The 15547-nt window shown below is 42.4% G+C and overlaps 1 non-coding gene across 1 annotated transcript; it reads left to right on the top strand.

The window, feature by feature from the left end:
* The first annotated feature begins 435 nt into the window (after window positions 1-435).
* Window positions 436-556, top strand: Gm24988. The gene has a single exon (XR_003949308.1). It is a non-coding gene; the product is annotated as a small nucleolar RNA SNORA26 (small nucleolar RNA).
* The last annotated feature ends 14991 nt before the right edge of the window (window positions 557-15547 follow it).

Genomic DNA, 15547 nt, shown 5'->3' with positions numbered 1-15547 from the left:
ACCGCAGGATTGCTGGAATGGGCTTAATGGGATTAATGCGCATCTTTAATCTCAGCACTTGGGAGGTGGAGGCAGGGGCATCTCTCTGAGTTGGAGGCTAGTCTGGTCTACATAGTTCCAGATAGTTCCAGAACAGCTAGGGCTACACAAACCCTGTCTTGAAAAACTAAACCAACCAAACAACAACAAAGCTAAGGAATTTCTCCTAAGCTCACTGAAATTTATATTTATCCAGTTTTCCTTCCTCTTCTCTTCCTCTCATTTCTTTTTTCTTTTTTCTTTTTCCTTGGCCATCCTGGAACTCACTCTGTAGACCAGGCTGGCGTCGAACTCAGAAATTCACCTGCCTCTGCCTCCCGAGTGCTGGGATTAAAGGCGTGTGCCACCACTGCCCGGCTCTCTCATTTCTTTAAAACCTTTTCTCTGCCCTTTTCTGTGCCTTTTTAAGGTTGTCACGGTACTTTAAGAGGCTAACACAGAAGGGTAAAGGAACTCTCCATAAAACCCAGAGAGTAAAACTACACCTCCTCTTTGGATCCTGTCTGGAGTCACAAGTGAAGAAGAAGAAGAAGAAGAAGAAGAAGAAGAAGAAGAAGAAGAAGAAGAAGAAGAAGAAGAAGAAGAAGAAGAAGAAGAAGAAGAAAGAAAAACAAAAACAAAAAAGGAAAAAAGAAAGAAAAAAATAAAACCTTTTCTCACATACTTGTAAAACTATGAGGAATAAGGATTCTAATAAATTTGTTCCAGACAGCCTATAAATGTTTATCTCAATGACAAGAGTCAGCTTTTATTTTGTTCAGTTTTCCTTTTTTTTTTTGAGACAAAGTCTCAAATAGCTCAAGCTGTCTTTGAATTCACTCTGTAGCCAAGGAAGCTGTTGATCCCCCCTTCTCCATTCCCCAAGGGCTGGGATTGGAGGTGCGTGCCCTGACTCTGGGTGAAGGATCTTCATTAGTGCTTGTAAGCTGACTTCTTTCACCATCAGGCACGCACACACCCCCATTTAATTTCTTTTCTTCTGTCTTTTTTTTTTTTTCATACTTACTTTACAAAAGTTAAAGTCCATAATACCTTCTTTATCAATTCTATATTCAGCTGACAAACCTCTGGAGTTTCACGGTGTTCTTTCAAATACTGTTGCATTCAATTTTAAACAATAAGAAAGACAATGTACTTAATACTCAGTATAATCTTTTGTTCAGAAAGATTCCCCCCATTCTTTATAATGTGTCCCAGTGTTATTATTCTATGTAGACACTCTGCATTTCATCTTGTGCCTTTCATCTGAAGATCATAAAGCATGCAGCAAACATTAATTAATTCTTACAACAACCTTCTGAACTATAATTTGTATGCATACACAGTACATGAATCACCCAAAAGACCAGCAAAACATAGCTTTTATGGGGAGGAATAGGCTTGGCCCAACTCACTGTATAAGCAGCCTAGTCAAATACTTTAGGGCAAGGAAGGAGGCATTATTTTTTCATTTAAAATTAAAAAAAAAAAAGTCTGGGTGTGGTGAGAGCCTGAGGTGAGAGAATTTTGAGTTCTGGGCCAGCCTGGGCTGCATGGTAAGGAGCAAGAGCGAAGGAACAAAGGAAGGAATGAAAGAAAGAAAACCAATGGGGTTTAAGTAAGGAAATAGCTAAATAATAATCTCTGAAGGTTCCACCAACAACAACTGGGCGTTTGCAACAAATACCACAAATAAAACCAAGAAGTGTTGAGGCTGTTCATGTCTACCCTTTCCATCTTATCTTCATCCCCAAGACAAGCTCTTTAGAAACAAAGGAAGTCTTAACTGAAGCTTTGGCTGAAGACCACACAGAGAAGTGCTGTGGCCTGACTCACCAGCACTGGCTTCTGGCACACAGTTCCCTGGGGTGTCTCTCATTTGGGTGTATGGAGGCAGGTGCAGGCCAAGGCCAACTTAGCTGAAGAGAGGGGGAAAATCATATTGTTTTAAGGCTACTCTCTTTAAAAACAAAACAAAAACAAACAAACAAGTCTAATGTTAATAGAAGACAGGAGAGATGGCTCTGTGGTTAAAAACATTTACGTCTTGCTTTTTCTAACAACCTGAATTTCAGTTTCTAGCACTCCAATCAGGTGGCTCAAAGCTTCCCAGAGCTGCAGCCCCAGGACCAGGTGTTCCTTCGGGCATCTCCAGGCATAGACACATGTGGTACAGACAAACACGTAATTCGAAAGACATTTTAAAACAAAACAAAACAAACAACCGAGCCCCGGGTGGTGGTGCATGTCTTTAATTCCGTAACTTGAGGGACAGAGAGCAGATCTCTGTGAGTTTGAGGCCAGCCTGACCTATACAGCAAGAACTAGGACAACCAAAAACAATGACAAAAACAAACAAAAGACTAATAATATAATCTATTTTATCTTGTAAAAGACTTATTTTTAAGTAAATGTGTGTCTGTGTCATACATGCTCATGAACATAGGTACTCTCAGAGGCCAGAAGAGAGTGTTGGCCTCTCTGGAGTTGGACTTACAGGCACTTGTGAGCCATCTGATGTGGGTTCAGGGGACTGAACTTAGGTCTTCTGCAAGAGTAGTATACACTCTTAACCACTGAGCCATCTTTCCAGCCCCAATAATAGAATTTATAAAGAAAATATTTACAAGAAAATAGGCTGTTACTTCTTGAGTTACTGAAGAATCAAGACTATATACCAACTAGTGCTGTAGTCATGAAATGGAGCTGATACCTTTTTTCTGTTCGGAGGAGCTCATCTTAGTTCTAGCTTTCTAATATGGAAAAATTTAAATACACTAAAATATATAGGAGAATATCATAAAACTCTGAATACCATTCTTTAAATATAGCAATTATCTCCTTGGCCCCTTAGTCAAGCATAATGGATAAGAAGTGAGCAGTTTACAGAAGTTTCCAAACCCTTGCTTTGTCAACAGCTTAACATCCTGAATGCTAGAATTAGAGGCGTGTGTCATCATACACAGCCTCAAGTGGGAATCTTGAAAGCCAAAACTTAATTTATTGAAATTGAGTTTATATAACAAATAAATGTCCATATACATTCCATAATTTGTTTGTTTGTTTCAAGACAGGGTTCTTTGTGTAGCCCTGGCTGCCCTGGAACTCACTCTGTTGACCAGGCTGGTCTCGAACTCGAAATCAGCCTGCCTCTGCCTCCCAAGTGCTGGGATTAAAGGTGTGCACTACCACCAACCCGCTGTCCATAGTCAATTTATAAGACAAAACCACGTGCCATACACTGAGGCAAAAGGTCCAAGCACTGAGTAATAAGATTACTTTATTATTTGCCATTTGTTAAATCAGGTGTCAGATATTTTACTAGGCTTTTACCTGTCATGCTTGTCTTTTATTTAGCTTTTTTTTTTTTTAACAATGTTATATGATAAATATTACTATCCCTATGTAAATGGTAAGGAATCCGAGGTTGGAGAAGTCAAGTGACTTCCAGTCAAAAAGCTAAAGGTAATTCACAGCTAAAGTATCTAATTCCCAAGTTTCTTCTTTGTTTTACAAACTAAAGAAGATCTGCTAGGGCAGGATCAAAAAAAAAAAAAAAAAAAAAAAAAAAGATGCTGTTAAAAAGGACAAAGTGGTTAACCCTGGGGAGGGGTGAGAACTTCATAAAGTTGCCACTAAAGCTAAGGAATCAAGTCTCCCTTACCCCATGAAAATCTCAACTATTTAGCGTACCATGACCTAATGAATGCATAGATCATTCATTAATAATTGAAAATGTCCATTTGCATAATAAAGTATAATTTAACCTTGATGGCCATCACCATGCTAAGTCAGAAGTTGTGTAAAATAAATGAGTGCCTTCATTCTCTACCCCACTCTGCTTATGCCGTTCCAGCGCGGTGCTTCGGAACTTGAGTCTTATTGGCTGAGTCATTCTTATCATTCCTAAAGATAAAGTGCTCAGGTTCCAGTAAGTAGGATTTTGTTTGCTGCCTTTTTCTCCTTTTTCAATTTAATTTTTGATAACTTCATACATGAGCACCACATTCATTTCATTCCTCCCCCCTTCACCCCCCTCCACCCATGTCCCCCAGTTTATGATCCCCTGTTTAATATTATTGTTTATTATATGTAAGTACACTGTAGCTGTCTTCAGACACTCCAGAAGAGGGCATCAGATTTCATTAGGGATGGTTGTGAGCCACCATGTGGTTGCTGGGATTTGAACTCTGGACCTTTGGAAGAGCAGTCGGCACTCTTAACCACTGAGCCATCTCGCCAGCCCTAATATTATTGTTATATGGATGTGTATATAGACACACTTATATAGAATCTACTGAATGCATTTGGCTTTGCTCATGTTGACCACTTGGGATGGGATAGTCTACATGGCAGCTCATCCCTATAGGAGACTGATCTTCCCCTTCTCAGCAGGCATTGCCCACCCGGAGTTCTTTATCTAGGGGAAGGACTACGTAGAATTTCCCTTGCCCACACTGGCATGTCAAGTGTTACTGTCATTTTGCTGGTCTTGCTCAGGCAACTATATGGTTGAGAGTTCCTGGTGCAGCTTTCCTGTCATATACAGAAGACACTACTATCTCACAGCAGACATTCTGCTTTTCTGGATCTTACAATCTTTCTACACTCTCTTCTCAGAGCCTTGGGTGTATGGGCTGTGTTGAGGTTCTTTCAATTGGAGTTGGATGTCATGCTAGTTATTTATTTATTTGTTTATTTTGTCAACTTGACACAAACGAGAGTCATCTGGGAAAAGCGAACTCAGTCAAGAAAATGCCTCCACCAGACTGGCTTAGAGGCAAGTCTGTGGGGGCATATTCTTTTCTTAAAATTATTTTTGTTTCTTTTTTTTCAAGGCGGGGATTTTCTATGTAGTCCTTGCTGCCTTGGAACTTGCTCTGTAGACCAGGCTGGCCTCAAACCTAGAGATCCACCTGCCTCTGCCTCCCAAGTGCTGGGATTAGAGATGTGTGTCACTAAGCTAGGCTTTGTAGGTATATTCTTGATTAATAGTTGATACTGATATGGGTGGGCCAAACCCACTGTGGGGAGTGTCACCCCTGCACAGGTGGCCCTGGGTTATGTAATGAATGTAGCTGAGGAGCTGGACAGATGACTCAGTGATTAAGAGTGCTGGTTGCTCTTCCAGAGCACTGGGGTTCCATTCTCAGAGTGCACCCCCTGGCTCACAGCCATCTATAATTCCAGGTCCAGGGAATCCATACACTCTTCTGGCATCTACTTGGGCCCTGCACAAACATGGTGCACAGACATACATGAAGGCAAAACACCCACAAACATAAAAAAGAATAAAGGAAGGAAGGAAGGAAGGAAGGAAGGAAGGAAGGAAGGAAGGAAGGAAGGAAGGAAGGAAAATAAGTAAATAAGTAAATAAATAAATAAATAAATAAATAAATGTAGCCCAGTGAGCAAGCCATGGGGAGAGAGCCAGTAAGCAGCTTCCTCCGTGGCCTCTGCATCAGTTTCTGATTCTGTATTCCTACCTTGAGTGCCTGCTCTGACTTCCTTCTACAATAGACTACAAGCTGTAAGAGGGAATAAACCTCTGCCTTCCCAAGTTGCTTTTGGCCATGGCATTGATCACAGCCATAGAAAGCAAGCTAACAGATAGCTTCTGCATTTGACCAATGGTGGTTCTCTGTAATAGTCTCCATCTATTGCAAAATGAGGTTCCTTTGACGAGGAGCAAGAGCTACATTTATTTGTAGGCATTAAGGTAAGTGTTTAGAATGCCGTTAGAAACATGTTGGTTTACAAAAATGGTAGTTGTAAGGCTAGGCTCTCCTCTTGGGACCTCTCTCACATTCTTCCTTAATAAAGAATCCACTACCATTTTGTGTAGCTTCTATTCCTGAGGATGTTTTCTAAAAAATATGTTGTTAGAGTGAATTTTTTTAATTAAAAAATTTATTTTTGCATTTGATTTAATCTCATGCTGTTTTATTCATCATATAGACCTTGAGCCAACCCATGCATATGTGACATAGCCCAGGTTTGTGTAGGTACACCAAAGACGATGCTCACACAGTGACATGGCCTGACGGACCTCTCAGCATATAGCTCACGGCTATGTGACACATTGTTGTAAAATAACTTTTAGTTAAACTTCTCATCCCCCCTACAGCATTTTAGATTATTCTATAGCTTATAGTTCTTTTCCCCCCAACTCTTGATTTTTTTTTTTAAAGTTCTTAGAGTATTTGTGGTGTTCTGACAAAGTATCCCAGGCTGAGGAGCTGTAAACAATGGAAGTTTATTTTCCCACCTTGGAGACTAGAAAATCTAAGATCAGGTCACTGATATCGATCATCTGGTGAAAGCCATTCATGCTGCCTCCTCACACAGCTGAAGGAGGAGGCAAAAATGGCTCAATTCTGTGATGCTCCTTTCTCTTTAGTTTTGTTTTTGTTTTTGTTTTTTTCTACTCTGTGTTCCATGTTTGTCGGGGACTCAGGCTTGGAAATCACAGACATCCCGTTGTCTCAGCCTCCTGAGTGTTCAGATGACAGTGCCACCGCTGTATTAGGCTCTTTGGGTGATAGTTCTGTTTACAAGGGAGGTGTCATCACGACCTATCCACTCCCTAAAGGCACCCCACTTAATACTTAACATTGCATTTGAGAGTTGTCTTAGTTAGGGTTTCCATCGCTGTGAAGAGACATCACAACCACGGCAACTCTTTCTTCTTCTTCTTCTTTTTTTTTTTTAAATTGTATTTATTTATTTATTTACATCTCAAATGCTGCCCCCCTCCTGGTCCCCTCTCTTCTGAGAGGGTGGGGATCCCCCTGGGTATCCCCTTACCCTGGCACATCAAGTCACTACTACATTAGGTACATCCTTTCCCTCTGAGGCTAGACAAGGCAGCCCTATTGGGGAAGGGCTATACTGTCAGGCTATAGCTTTAGGGAAAGCCTCTGCTCCAGCTGTTGGGGAACCCACATGGAGACTGAGCTGCATGCACATCTGCTGCATATGTGCTGGTCCGTGTGTGGGTTTTTGGTTGGTGGTTCAGTCTCTGGTTAGTTGACTCTGTTGGTCCTCCTGTGGGGTTCCCATCCCTTCCAGGGCCTTCAAACCTTCCCCATCTCTTCCATAAGAGTCTCCGACCTCCATCCAACGTTTGGCTGGGCCATAGCAACTCTTATAAAGGAAAATATTTTATTGGATCTGGCTTACAGTGTCAGAAGTTTATTCTATTATCATTATGGTGGGAAGCCTGGCAGTGTGCAGACAGATATGGAGCTTGGAGGAACAGAGAGTTCTACATCTTGATCCAAAGGCAGCCAGGAGGAGACTCAAGGTGTTTCGTATTGGGCATAGCTTGAGCACTTAAGACCTCAATGCTCCTCCTTCATAGTAACACACTTCCTCCAACAAGACCATACCAACTCCAGCATAATGGTGCTACTCCCTACAGACCAAGCATTCACAAACATGAGTAGGGCCCATTCCTATTCAAACCACCACAAGAGTAGACTCAACCCGAGTCTGGGGGACACATTCAGATCATCACATGGGGTCCACTGCTCAGGGTCAGTCGCAATCCCCAGCTCTACCTGATTTTCCTGTTTCCATGGAGATGCACATGGCACCACTGCTGTGTTTCTTTGGATGCAGCTGGCTCTCTTGGCCTGCCTTTTCAGTGCTGCATCAACCCTGCCCCTTTACTTCGAGTCCTCCCTCTTGTTGGTGTCCCTTTCTTGTTAGAGCACACCCTTGGGAAAATCTAGAGAATGGTAGACGTAAAACAACTTTCTTGAGTCCTTGAATACAAGGTAACGTCTTTATCTTCGGATTTGAAAGATATTTCCCCCCTCAGATTTTTTCCAAAGCTTTGTTGCTTCACTCTATTTTGGCATCTAATATTGCTAATATAATCTTGGTGACATTTTCTGTTTTATTTTTTTTTTAAGTGTGACTCATTTTTCCCCCCAATGGGAGTTTCTAGAATCTTCCCTTATTTCTCATGTTTCTGAGTGTTTAAAATATCACAATAATAGCTGGGGGTGGGAATGTACACCTTTAATTCTAGGCCTCCGGAGGCAAAAGCAGGCAGATTTCTTTGAGTTCCAGGCCAGCCTGGTCAGAGTTTCAGGCTAGCCTTAGTACATAGTGAGATCGTGTTCCAAACAAGGAATGAATGGGCAGCTCAAGATGTCTCTGAGGTTAAGAGCGCTGGGCACTCTCCCAGAGGACTCTGATTCAATTTCTACCATCCACATGGTGCCTTACAACCTTTTGTAACTCCAGTGCCAGGGGAGCTGATGCCTTGTCCTGGCCTCCATGGGAACCAGGTGTTCAAGTAGTACACAGACATACGTGCGGGCAAAACACTCATAGAAATCTTTAAGAAATGCATAAGCTGGAATACTGGTTCTTTCTTTCTTTTCTCCTAGCTATCTGTGAGGATAAAGTGAGCCATTCAGTGGTAGAAGTGAAACCGATATCTAGACTGAAGAGGAACAAAGAACCAGGGGATAATGAATGGATTGAATGTTATAGGGTTTGCCTATTTTATTCCATATTATCTTTATTTTGTAATTGTAGGTATTCTTGGTTGGGTTAGTCCCCCTACCCCTTTTCTTCTAAGATAAGGTCTTATGCGGCCCAGGCTGGCCTTGACTCACTTTGTAGATAAGGATTGTTGGCATTTTGTCTAGGCTCCGCCTCACAGTTACCTGGCAACAGCCAGGTGTGTGTGACTCACTATAAAAGGGGATGCTCATCCTCCCCCCCCCCCTGCTCCCGCTCCTTACCCTCTCCTCTCTCTCCTCATTCCCCTCCCCCCTCATGGCTGGCCTCTATTCTCCTCGTCCTCGTCCTCGTCCTCGTCCTCGTCCTCGTCCTCCTCGTCCTCCTCGTCCTCCTCCTCCTCCTCCTCCTCCTCCTCCTTCTTCTTCTTCTCTCTCTCTCTCTCTCTCTCTCTCTCTCTGTCTCCCTCTCTCTGCCTTTCTCTGTCTCTACCCCCTCAACTCCCCTCCCCATGCTCTAAATAAACTCTATTCTATACTATACCTCAGTCTTAAATCTGGTACCTCAGGGAGAAAAGATGCCTCATCATGGGCCCACAGAGGCACGCCCTCCCCCCACACCATACCATGCCTTCACCAAACACATCCCTGGCTTCACTTTCTTTTTATAAAACACAACAAGGATGACTTTGGACTCCCGGTGCTTCTAGCTCTACCTCCAAAGTGCCCAAATTACAATGAATTCCGCTAGGCCTGGCTTCCAAGAACTTCTTAAGCTTGGTGAGGCCAACCCTATTTAAAAGTCAACAGCGACACAGGTAGGGTGGCACACATCTTTAATCTCAACTCCGGGAAGGCAGAAACAGGTGTATCTCTGAGTTCAAAGATTGCCTAGTCTACATAGCAAGTTCCAGGACAGTCAGGGCTATACAAAGAAAATCTGTTTAGGCCAGAAGAAGGCATCAGATCCCCTGGAAGTGGAGTTAAAACAAACAGACAAACAACAGCAACAAACCTCCTAAAGTCAACTGTGCTGTAACAATATAACAGTCACTGCAATGAAATATAACACATTCAGAGTGCTTCTATAGGCGGGTGAAGAATTTGTTAGGCCACCTTAGGATTCTGCCTATTGCAGAAGTGTAGAAATATTCTAATTTGTGATCTGTGTTACACTTCCTATTTTAACCTCTGAAGCTTATAAAAATTTCCACTGTCCTCGGGTTTCTGAAATTTTATGACATGACTTTGTATGAGTCTATTTTTATCGATTGCACTGTGTACTATATGAGCCATTCCAATATGGAAATTCACATCCTTCAATTTGAAAATTTCCATCCAGTATTTCATTTTTCCTGTTGCACTCTGGAACGGTGAGTATTTGGTCTACTTGGGTTAGTGCTCTGATTCTGGCCCACCTCTTCTGTACGTTTTCTGTCTCTGCTGTTTGTCTTACTCATCTTTCCCATCATCATCTTTCACTTCTTGGGCTTCTTCATTGGGTGTTGAAGATGTGAATTACAAGACTTGGTTTTCTTTTTTAATTATTCTGCTATTTTTGTGTATGTGTGTGTCGCATCCTTGCTTATCAGCACCCAGAACAGGGTGCTGGATCTTGTGGATGTGGACATGGGTGCTGAGGACTGAACTCAGGTCACCTGGGGGAGATGCAAGCAGTACACATTCCAAGCTGCTGAGCCCATAAGAGTGGATTTTCTTGGTTCTGTGTTATTTATTTACATCAGGAACGTTTTTATTACATGAGATCATTTTTAAAGATTTATTTTATTTATAAGAGCTGTCTTCAGACACACCAGAAGAGGGCATCAGATTCCATTACAGATGGTTGTGAGCCACCATGTGGTTGCTGGGACTTGAACTCAGGATCTTTGGAAGAGCAGTCAATGCTCTTAGCCGCTGAGTCATCTCTCCAGCCCATCAGATCTTTTTTCTTTTTTGTTTTTGGTTTTGGTTTTTGTTTTTTGGTTTTTTTGGTTTTTCAAGACAGGGTTTTTTTTTTTTTTATGTGTGTGTGTGTGTGTAGCCCCGGCTGTCCTGGAACTCACTCTGTAGACCAGGCTTGCCTCAAACTCAGAAATCCACCTGCCTCTGCCTCTCAAGTGCTGGGATTAAAGGTGTGCACCACCACTGCCCGGCTTCTGTATTTCTTTCAGGGAGTTATTTATGTCCTTCTTAAAGTCCTGTATCACCATCGTCAGAAGTGATTTTAGATCTGAATCTTGCTTTTCCGGTGTGATGGTGGGAGAATTGGGTTCAGATGATGCCAAGTAATCTTGGTATCTGTTGCTTATGTTCTTATGCTTGCCTCCCGCCATCTGATTATCTCTAGTCCTACCTGCCCTCGCTATATCTGACTACAGTCTGTCCTTCCTGTGAACCTGGTTGTGTCGGAGCTCCTCAGAGTTCAGCTGTCTCTGTGATCCTGTGATTCTGGGATCCTGGGTCAGAGTCAAGCTGCCTCTGGACCCCTGAGATCATTGTGGGACAAAGCTCCTCAGATTCTGTGATCCTGTGGTCCTATGATCCTGGGCATGTTAGAGCTCCTGGGAATGGAGCTTTCTCAGGGTATTGTGGGACTGGCTGTGGAGTTTTTTGTCAACTTGACACAGGCTGGAGTTATCACAGAGAAAGGAGCTTCAGTTGGGGAAGTGCCTCCACAAGATCCAGCTGCAAGGCATTTTCTCAATTAGTGATCAAGGGGGGAGGTCCCTTTGTGGGTGGTGCCATCTCTGGGCTGGTAGCCTTGGTTCTATAGGAGAGCAGGCTGAGCAAGACAGGGGAAGCAAGCCAGTAAAGAACATCCCTCCACGGCCTCTGTATCAGCTCCTGCTTCCTGACCTGCTTGAGTTCCAGTCCTGACTTCCTTGGTGATGAACAGCAGTATGGAAGTGTAAGCTGAATAAGCCCTTTCCTCCCCAACTTGCTTCTTGGTCATGATGTTTTGTCCAGGAATAGAAACCCTGACTAAGACAACTTGTTTTTTCATTATTATTATTATTCAGAGGGGTAGAGGGTTTTGCAATACAGCCCAGATTGGGTTTACAGTTAGAATCTTCCTACCACAGTCTCCCAAGGGCTGGCATCATAGGCATATGCCACCGTGGCTGGAACAGTCTACTGAATTTTGATCTGCTTAGAACTAATCCTTTCCATCTTTGCAATTGCTTGAGTATGATTCATAGCACTGTAATCATAACTTGCCTTAAATGATATAGATTTATCTTTTTACTAGGACAGACTCTGAGAGCTTCAACTGTTTCTAGTGATGGACTTTCCCAATGTTCTTTACTGTACTTGGGCTATAGGAAATATCTGTGGTAGGAATGTCAGAGCAGATAGTGACTACAAACACTACATTAATGTTCTCTAAGACATATTCCTCTGGACTCCTATACTACTTTCTGGAAAAATACTTTCAATCTTTTCAAGTGGCCTATTCAGGAAGAATCCATTTCAGAAAAGTGCATTTATGTGATTAGAAGTGCACCAGAAAGAGAGACATGCAATGGCCTACCATCTTCTTGGGCCAAGAATTCCCCGGCTCCCGACACTCAATAGTACAGATTTCAAATATATAAATCTCATATGTTTTTCCACTTCCTCTTATGAACCATTGACAGATCACCAATCTTTCATACTGCAGGCATTATCAGTTTTCAAAATAACTCTTGTTAGCTTCCTTATGAATGGCTCTGCCGATGTACATGAGATAGATATCTAGTTATTTCCTGCCTCACTCTCTGCGATTTACTCACAGTCACCTCGTACTTTTGCTTAACAAAGAAATTCTCCAAAACTCTTTTTCAGTTTTAATCATAGAAATAACTTTTTCTTCCCAATATTGACAGTATAACAAGTGGCCAGAGTGTCTGAGGAGTTTTTCCATCTGTCTGTTTGTCTGTCTGTCTGTCAGATGGCATGCATGTGCCATGGCATATATGTGGATGCCAGAGGACAACTTTATGGAGTTGGTTTTTTCCCTCCACCTTGCCAAGCTTGTGTCTCCTTTGTCTCCTACTGCACACTCCAGGCTGGCTGGCCTGAAAACTCTTTGGAAATTTAGGAAAGAATAATAGACTGTGTTCTAAAGGAAGGAAGGAAGAGCCATGACTTCGGTGTTTAGAAGCAGGGCCCTTTAGGAAGTGTTTAGAATTAGGTTGTCACCTAGAGCAGAGCCCTCAGGATAACTTTTTAAGAAGTGGGAAAGAGATCAGTAGAGGCAGTGAGATGCACAGGCTTACCTGTCTTAATTTTGTGATGTCTTATACTCGTATGTATGTATGTATGTATGTATGTATGTATGTATGTATGTATGTATGGACTGTGCTAGTGATAAAGGTTTCCCAAAATGTGATCCCTATGGCCTTACCTCCAGCACCATGAACTAAAAAGTAAACCAAATTTAACTACTGGCCTGAGAAGAGGGAACAGTCAGCATCAGAGAGGCTGAAATCAATGAGCACCAGGGCCAGGGCAGGAGGCAATCATGGAGGTCAAGGGAGGTCAAACAGAGAGACTTCAAGGTGTAGTGGCAGAAGGCTTGCCTCAGGCAGTACTGTCTACAGGGAAGGGGTATCCCTCCTCTTGGTGTTGAGGAGTTGAACTCATCACCTGAGAATAAATGTGGAGTATGACAAATTTGCTAGCTCTGAGCCTGGAGTCAGCTAGTAGATCATTTCTACAGAGACCTGTGCGCGATGAGGCTGACAGCTACAGAGACCAAAAAAGTCTGAAGGTTTAATGGCTAGTTGATGTCTACAGATGCAGGCTTGCTTGCTAGGTTTATTTCCTCCCTCCCTCCTTCCCTCCCTCAATCCCTCCCTCCCTCCCTTCCTTCCTTCCTTTTTTCCTTCCTCTTTTCCTCCCTTCCTTCCTTCATTTCTGCCTTCTCCCTGTGTGTGTGTGTGTGTGTGTGTGTGTGTGTGTGTGTGTGTGTGTTTCAGGAAGGTATGAGAATCTGCCTGGCACAGGGCTGCAGACCTATGTGTTGTCAGCAGAGGGAAGTAGACTCTAAGGTGAAAGCAGCTCTGAAGTCCAACCCTTGCTCAGAACAGGCTCAGCATCAGCATAACCCAAGGAAAGACACGAGCTTCAGACCAGACGGAACAAATGACCCCGCCCTACACCTCTGGACCACTCTGATGTTACAGGATCCAGAGAAAAACCGATCTAACCCTGATTACACTGTGTTCCTTTCCCCTTGCATTGTAATTCCTTTTCTCTTTCCTTTCCTTTCTTTACTCTTTCTTTCTTTTTGGTTTTTGAAGACAGGGTTTCTCTGTGTAGGCCCTCTGGTTGTCCTGGAACTCACTCTGTAGACCAAACTGGCCTTGGTGATTATTTTTCTTTCTGCTACACATTTAACAGCATTTGTTATTTTAATGAAAATTTAACGTTCTTATGGAGGTTTTTTTTTTTTGGTGTTTTATTTTCATTTTCTTGTTGTTTTCCCCCCTCATTCGTGTAACTTTGTTTATTTATTTTTACTTATTTGTTTCATTTTGTTTGTTTGTATTTTGTTTATTTCTTTCATTACTGAGTAATGAAAAAAATCTTTTCTTTCTTTTTGGTCACCCATATTTCATCTTTATTCCATTTTCTCTATATTTAATAGGAGTTTGACCTGACTTTATTGCTCCTCCCACCCCCCTTTTTTTTTAAGAATAGCTCTTTACTTTGTGTTCCTTCCCTTACATTTATCTAATTGCCTTACTGAACTTTTTCACTGTTGAGTTTTCTTTCTTTCTTCTTCTGCCTGTGGACATGTGTGCATGCAGGCGAAGGTCATAGCCTGAGGCTGAGGGTCTTTCCTGGATCACCACACAGCTCTATGTATGTATACAGTGGCCCACTGTCTTAGCTACTGTTCTAGTGCTGTGAAGACACTATAATCAAGACGCCCTACAGAAGAAAGCATTGAATTGGGGCTTGCTTCCTATTTTGGCAGATTGGTCCATCATCATCATGGTGGGAAAGCAGCAGGCATGATGCTAGAAAAGTAGCCGAGAGCTTTATATTCCGACCCAAAGGCAGCAGACAGACAGACAGACAGAAGGCCTGGCATACACATCTCTTCTCATAAGCCCAAACCTCCTAATCCTTTGCATTGCAAATATTTTCCAACTAGAGGCTAAGCACTCAAATATATGAGTATATGGAGACCATCTTCATTCCAACACCACATCTACACATGGCACTGGAAGGACAATGTCTTCCTTATAACAGGTCAAGTTCCAGGGAGAGATCCCAGGTCATCAGGCTTGGTGGCAAGTGTCCTCACCTGCTGAGTCATTTCATTGACCTGAGAAATATTTTTTTAAAAAAGAGTAGAGGCTGGAGAGATGGCTCAGGAGTTAAGAATACTTGTTACTCTTGCAGAGGACCTGGGTTCAGTTCCCAGTGTCCACATGGTGGCTCACAAGCACCTGTGTAACTCCAGTCCCAGGGGATCTGATGTCCTTTTCTAGCCTCTGCAGACAACAGGCATGCATAAAGGCAAAACACTCATGCACATAAAATAAAAAATAAGCCGGGCAGTGGTAGCTCATGCCTTTAATCCCAGCACTTGAGAGGCAGAGGCAGGTGGATTTCTGATTTCAAGGCCAGCCTGGTCTACAAAGTAAGTTCCAGGACAGCCAGGGCTACACAGAGAAACCCTGTCTCAGAAAAAACAAACAAACAAATAAATAAAATAAAAAACACGCAAATGACTCAAAATAAAAATAAATAGGTATGCTAACACAAGAGGTATTTAGAACCTTAGACATGACCAGAGAAGAAGCTCTCCCTGCGGTAGTCTACATGTTGAAAATACAAAACAAAGACTAGGAATAATCAGCTTGCAAGTGATAATGGGTGTTGTTTAAGGAAGTGAAAATATACCAATTAGATGCACTTCCTGCAAAACTGCAAAATCTCTTTGTGCAAACAGATGGTAACAGCAGATGATCACATGACACTGGGGCTCTTCAGAAAATATTCATCAAACTCATTTACATTTCTTTTTTTTGAGTTACAGTGTTTTATTTTTT

This window comes from Mus musculus, chromosome 1 (assembly GCF_000001635.26).
Source record: "Mus musculus strain C57BL/6J chromosome 1, GRCm38.p6 C57BL/6J".
Classification (NCBI taxonomy): domain Eukaryota; kingdom Metazoa; phylum Chordata; class Mammalia; order Rodentia; family Muridae; genus Mus; species Mus musculus.
This window is presented reverse-complemented; position numbering and strand designations above follow the sequence as displayed.